This window comes from Pelophylax lessonae (genome assembly GCF_965119305.1).
Source record: "Pelophylax lessonae genome assembly, chromosome: 6".
In the NCBI taxonomy this organism is placed as follows: domain Eukaryota; kingdom Metazoa; phylum Chordata; class Amphibia; order Anura; family Ranidae; genus Pelophylax; species Pelophylax lessonae.
The window spans coordinates 312,450,917-312,457,153 of record NC_138773.1 but is presented as its reverse complement, the minus strand read 5'-3'; the positions used below and the strand labels follow the sequence as shown (position 1 = coordinate 312,457,153).

General features: G+C 52.7%; 1 protein-coding gene across 1 annotated transcript in view; it reads right to left on the bottom strand.

The window, feature by feature from the left end:
• The window catches only part of ERCC3 (ERCC excision repair 3, TFIIH core complex helicase subunit), a gene marked incomplete at its 3' end in the record, with an annotated part of 309,947 nt that extends 303,913 nt beyond the window's left edge, over window positions 1-6,034 (bottom strand). The window contains exon 1 of the mRNA XM_082261051.1: window positions 5,818-6,034. The remainder of the gene's footprint in view (window positions 1-5,817) is intronic.
• Between the last annotated feature and the right edge of the window lie 203 nt (window positions 6,035-6,237).

Here is a 6,237-nt window from a genome sequence, read left to right as displayed (position 1 = left end):
GCTTCTCTAACCATGTCTTAGCGGATGCCTGTGGTATCTGATCGTCTCCTATAATAATTCTCATAGTCTTTAACAATGACTTGCAGCATGTCTGCAGTCTTTGGCTATGTCCTGTAACGTTGTTCCTAGTCTTTACCATCCAGTCTCTGACTGCTTTCTGTACCATTGCAATCACTGAATATTATGTGTGGCCCTTACGTGATGTCCCCGCCCCCATACCAAGAACGTTAACCATCATTGACTTGACACTGGTGGAAAGCCCTCACCTCCCCAATTCCCACCCCCAATGGGGTCTTCCTGCTCCACACTCCAGAATATACCATAAATAAAATAATCCAGCAGGAAGAGAACGACCACCGGTGGTTTGCTGACCGGAGAACAAACATTAACTTCCCACATACTGAAGTCTACAAATGATACAAGAAGAGCGGGTGGAATATTCCAGGAACAAAACACTGAACAATAAAATAAAATAGAATTCTAAACATCTGACTTATGTGTCACGTGACCCAGATAAATGTGTCATGTGACCCAGATAAATGATAACAATCACAGATGGACGGTTTTGCTTCAGCACAGCAATCTGCCAGAGGACAACAGGAATTCCACATCTCATCCCAACACGGAGATTCACAGAACAACCCGGGAAATGATGGAGAGGAGAGAACACGCACAATACACGTATGACGGAGAGGAGAGAACACGCACAATACACGTATGACGGAGAGGAGAGAACACGCACAATACACGTATGACGGAGAGGAGAGAACACGCACAATACACGTATGTCGGAGAGGATAGAACACGCACAATACACGTATGACGGAGAGGATAGAACACGCACAATACACGTATGACGGAGAGGAGAGAACACGCACAATACACGTATGACGGAGAGGAGAGAACACGCACAATACACGTATGACGGAGAGGATAGAACACGCACAATACACGTATGACGGAGAGGATAGAACACGCACAATACACGTATGACGGAGAGGATAGAACACGCACAATACACGTATGACGGAGAGGATAGAACACGCACAATACACGTATGACGGAGAGGATAGAACAATCACAATACACGTATGACAGAGAGGATAGAACACGCACAATACACGTATGACGGAGAGGATAGAACACGCACAATACACGTATGATGGAGAGGATAGAACACGCACAATACACGTATGACGGAGAGGATAGAACACGCACAATACACGTATGACGGAGAGGATAGAACACGCACAATACACGTATGATGGAGAGGATAGAACACGCACAATACACGTATGACAGAGAGGATAGAACACGCACAATACACGTATGACGGAGAGGATAGAACACGCACAATACACGTATGATGGAGAGGATAGAACACGCACAATACACGTATGATGGAGAGGATAGAACACGCACAATACACGTATGACGGAGAGGATAGAACACGCACAATACACGTATGACGGAGAGGATAGAACACGCACAATACACGTATGACGGAGAGGATAGAACACGCACAATACACGTATGATGGAGAGGATAGAACACGCACAATACATGTATGATGGAGAGGATAGAACACGCACAATACATGTATGATGGAGAGGATAGAACACGCACAATACATGTATGATGGAGAGGATAGAACACGCACAATACATGTATGATGGAGAGGATAGAACACGCACAATACATGTATGATGGAGAGGATAGAACACGCACAATACATGTATGATGGAGAGGATAGAACACGCACAATACACGTATGACGGAGAGGATAGAACACGCACAATACACGTATGACGGAGAGGATAGAACACGCACAATACACGTATGATGGAGAGGATAGAACACGCACAATACACGTATGATGGAGAGGATAGAACACGCACAATACATGTATGATGGAGAGGATAGAACACGCACAATACATGTATGATGGAGAGGATAGAACACGCACAATACATGTATGATGGAGAGGATAGAACACGCACAATACATGTATGATGGAGAGGATAGAACACGCACAATACATGTATGATGGAGAGGATAGAACACGCACAATACATGTATGATGGAATCAGTCAGTCATTAAACCCCGACCAACAAACAAATCCTCTACGGGTCACAATGTATCCACCAATCACCAGAAGAAGAAAACTTGGACAGTTCTCTGGCCCCAGATAAAGACGATGATCTCCAATCAGCTACACGCGGTGCAGATCTACAGAGAGGACAATCAGCCAATCACAGGACAGGGAACATGTTGGATAACAAAAGATTTCCAGAGGATCCCAGACCCCAGATTTGTACAGTGAGGAGGGGAGACAGAGGTGGGACCATATATACACGGGGGGGGGGGGATAACCACACACACACAGAGGTAATGTGATGTATACAGTTGGGGAGGGGAGAAAGGTAAGGTGATGTATACAGTGGAGGGGGGGGGGGAACAACAGGTGATGTATACAGTGAGGGGGGGACAGAGGTGAGACGATGTATACAGTGAGGGGGGGGGAGGGTAAGAGGCGAGTTGATATATACAGAGGGGGGGGGACAGAGGTGAGGTGATATATACAGAGAGGGGGGGGACAGAGGTGAGATGTATACAGTGGGGGGGGGACCGAGGTGAGGTGATGTTTAAAGTGAGAGGGGGACAGAGGTGAGGTGATATATACAGAGAGGGGGACAGAGGTGAGGTGAGGTGATATATACAGAGAGGGGGGGGGGGGGGGACAGAGGTGAGGTGATATATACAGAGAGGGGGGGGGACAGAGGTGAGGTTATATATACAGAGAGGGGGGGACAAAGGTGAGGTGATATATACAGTGAGGGGGGGGGGGTAAGAGGCGAGTTGATGTATACAGGGGGGGGGGACCGAGGTGAGGTGATGTTTAAAGTGAGGGGGGGGGGGACAGAGGTAAGGTGATATATACAGTGAGGGGGGGACAGAGGTGAGGAGATGTATACAGTGAGGGGGGGGGGGACAGAGGTGAGGAGATGTATACAGTGAGGGGGGGGGACAGAGGTGAGGAGATGTATACAGTGAGGGGGGGGGACAGAGGTGAGGAGATGTATACAGTGAGGGGGGACAGAGGTGAGGAGATGTATACAGTGAGGGGGGGACAGAGGTGAGGAGATGTATACAGTGAGGGGGGGGGGGGTAAGAGGCGAGTTGATATATACAGAGGGGGGGGGGACAGAGGTGAGGTGATATATACAGAGAGGGGGGGGACAGAGGTGAGATGTATACAGTGGGGGGGGGACCGAGGTGAGGTGATATATACACTGAGGGGGGGACAGAGGTGAGGTGATATATACAGTGAGGGGGGGACAGAGGTGAGGAGATATATACAGTGAGGGGGGGGGGACAGAGGTGAGGTGATGTATACAGTGAGGGGGGACAGAGGTAAGGTGATGTATACAGTGAGGGGGGGGGACAGAGGTAAGGTGATGTATACAGTGAGGGGGGGGGGGACAGAGGTGAGGAGATGTATACAGTGAGGGAGGGACAGAGGTGAGGAGATGTATACAGTGAGGGAGGGACAGAGGTGAGGAGATGTATACAGTGAGGGGGGGGCCAGAGGTGAGGAGATGTATACAGTGAGGGGGGGGCCAGAGGTGAGGAGATGTATACAGTGAGGGGGGGGGGGGCAGAGGTGAGGTGATGTATACAGTGAGGAGGGGACAGAGGTGAGATGTATAGAGTGAGGGGGGGACAGAGGTGAGGAGATGTATACAGTGAGGGGGGGGGGGCAGAGGTGAGGAGATGTATACAGTGAGGGGGGGGGCAGAGGTGAGGTGATGTATACAGTGAGGGGGGGGACAGAGGTGAGGAGATGTATACAGTGAGGGGGGGGGCAGAGGTGAGGAGATGTATACAGTGAGGAGGGGACAGAGGTGAGATGTATAGAGTGAGGGGGGGACAGAGGTGAGGTGATGTATACAGTGAGGGGGGGCAGAGGTGAGGTGATGTATACAGTGAGGAGGGGACAGAGGTGAGATGTATAGAGTGAGGGGGGGACAGAGGTGAGGTGATGTATACAGTGAGGGGGGGGGCAGAGGTGAGGAGATGTATACAGTGAGGGGGGACAGAGGTAAGGTGATGTATACAGTGAGGGGGGGGGACAGAGGTGAGGAGATGTATACAGTGAGGGGGGGACAGAGGTGAGGAGATGTATACAGTGAGGGGGGGACAGAGGTGAGGAGATGTATACAGTGAGGAGGGGACAGAGGTGAGATGTATAGAGTGAGGGGGGGGACAGAGGTGAGGTGATGTATACAGTGAGGGGGGGGACAGAGGTGAGGTGATGTATACAGTGAGGGGGGGGGACAGAGGTGAGGTGATGTATACAGTGAGGGGGGGACAGAGAGGTGAGGAGATGTATACAGTGAGGGGGGGACAGAGGTGAGGAGATGTATACAGTGAGGGGGGACAGAGGTGAGATGTATAGAGTGAGGGGGGGACAGAGGTGAGGTGATGTATACAGTGAGGGGGGGGGACAGAGGTGAGATGTATAGAGTGAGGGGGGGGACAGAGGTGAGGTGATGTATACAGTGAGGGGGGGGGGACAGAGGTGAGGTGATGTATACAGTGAGGGGGGGGACAGAGGTGAGGAGATGTATACAGTGAGGGGGGGGGACAGAGGTGAGGTGATGTATACAGTGAGGGGGGACAGAGGTGAGGAGATGTATACAGTGAGGGGGGGGGACAGAGGTGAGGTGATGTATACAGTGAGGGGGGGGGACAGAGGTGAGGTGATGTATACAGTGAGGGGGGGGACAGAGGTGAGGAGATGTATACAGTGAGGGGGGGACAGAGGTGAGGAGATGTATACAGTGAGGGGGGGGGGACAGAGGTGAGGTGATGTATACAGTGAGGGGGGGGGGACAGAGGTGAGGTGATGTATACAGTGAGGGGGGGGACAGAGGTGAGGTGATGTATACAGTGAGGGGGGGACAGAGGTGAGGAGATGTATACAGTGAGGGGGGGGGGGACAGAGGTGAGGAGATGTATACAGTGAGGGGGGGGGACAGAGGTGAGGTGATGTATACAGTGAGGGGGGGGACAGAGGTGAGGAGATGTATACAGTGAGGGGGGGGACAGAGGTGAGGTGATGTATACAGTGAGGGGGGGGACAGAGGTGAGGTGATGTATACAGTGAGGGGGGGGGACAGAGGTGAGGTGATGTATACAGTGAGGGGGGGGGGGACAGAGGTGAGGAGATGTATACAGTGAGGGGGGGGGGGACAGAGGTGAGGTGATGTATACAGTGAGGGGGGGGGACAGAGGTGAGGAGATGTATACAGTGAGGGGGGGGGGACAGAGGTGAGGAGATGTATACAGTGAGGGGGGGGGGACAGAGGTGAGGTGATGTATACAGTGAGGGGGGGGGGGGACAGAGGTGAGGAGATGTATACAGTGAGGGGGGGGGACAGAGGTGAGGTGATGTATACAGTGAGGGGGGGGGGACAGAGGTGAGGTGATGTATACAGTGAGGGGGGGACAGAGGTGAGGAGATGTATACAGTGAGGGGGGGACAGAGGTGAGGAGATGTATACAGTGAGGGGGGGGACAGAGGTGAGGTGATGTATACAGTAAGGGGGGGGACAGAGGTGAGGAGATGTATACAGTGAGGGGGGGGACAGAGGTGAGGTGATATATACAGTGAGGGGGGGACAGAGGTGAGGGAGATGTATACAGTGAGGGGGGGACAGAAGTGAGGTGATGTATAGAGTGAGGGGGGGGGGGGACAGAGGGAATGTACACAGTGAGGGGGGAGGGAGAGGCTGTGAAGGGGAGTCACTTACACCGGAAGGGACTCCTCGGCCCCCCAGGAGGGCACGCAGGCCCGGGGGCCGCCGTCACATGAAGCCCGGACTCCCTCAGAAGATGGCGGCCATATTCCTCTCACAGATAAAGAGGACGAACCTACGGGGTCCAGGGGAGCAGCAGCGGGTGAGGAATTCCGGGTGTCCCCCCTGATATCGGCGGGTGAGAGAAGCGGCCGGGAAGACGGAGATGGGCCAGACACCGCGTGACGTCACGGGGCGGAGCCAGGACAGAGCGTGAAGAGACGGAGAAGGCGGATCGCAAATGTCAGGTGAAGGGCGGAGTCAAACTGATAGATAGGCGGGAAAGGGCGGATCCAATGGGGCCACTGAGGGGCGGAGAAAACTAATAGAGGGCAATTCCAAATTGACAGCTGAAGGCGGGGCTGGCTGAATTAG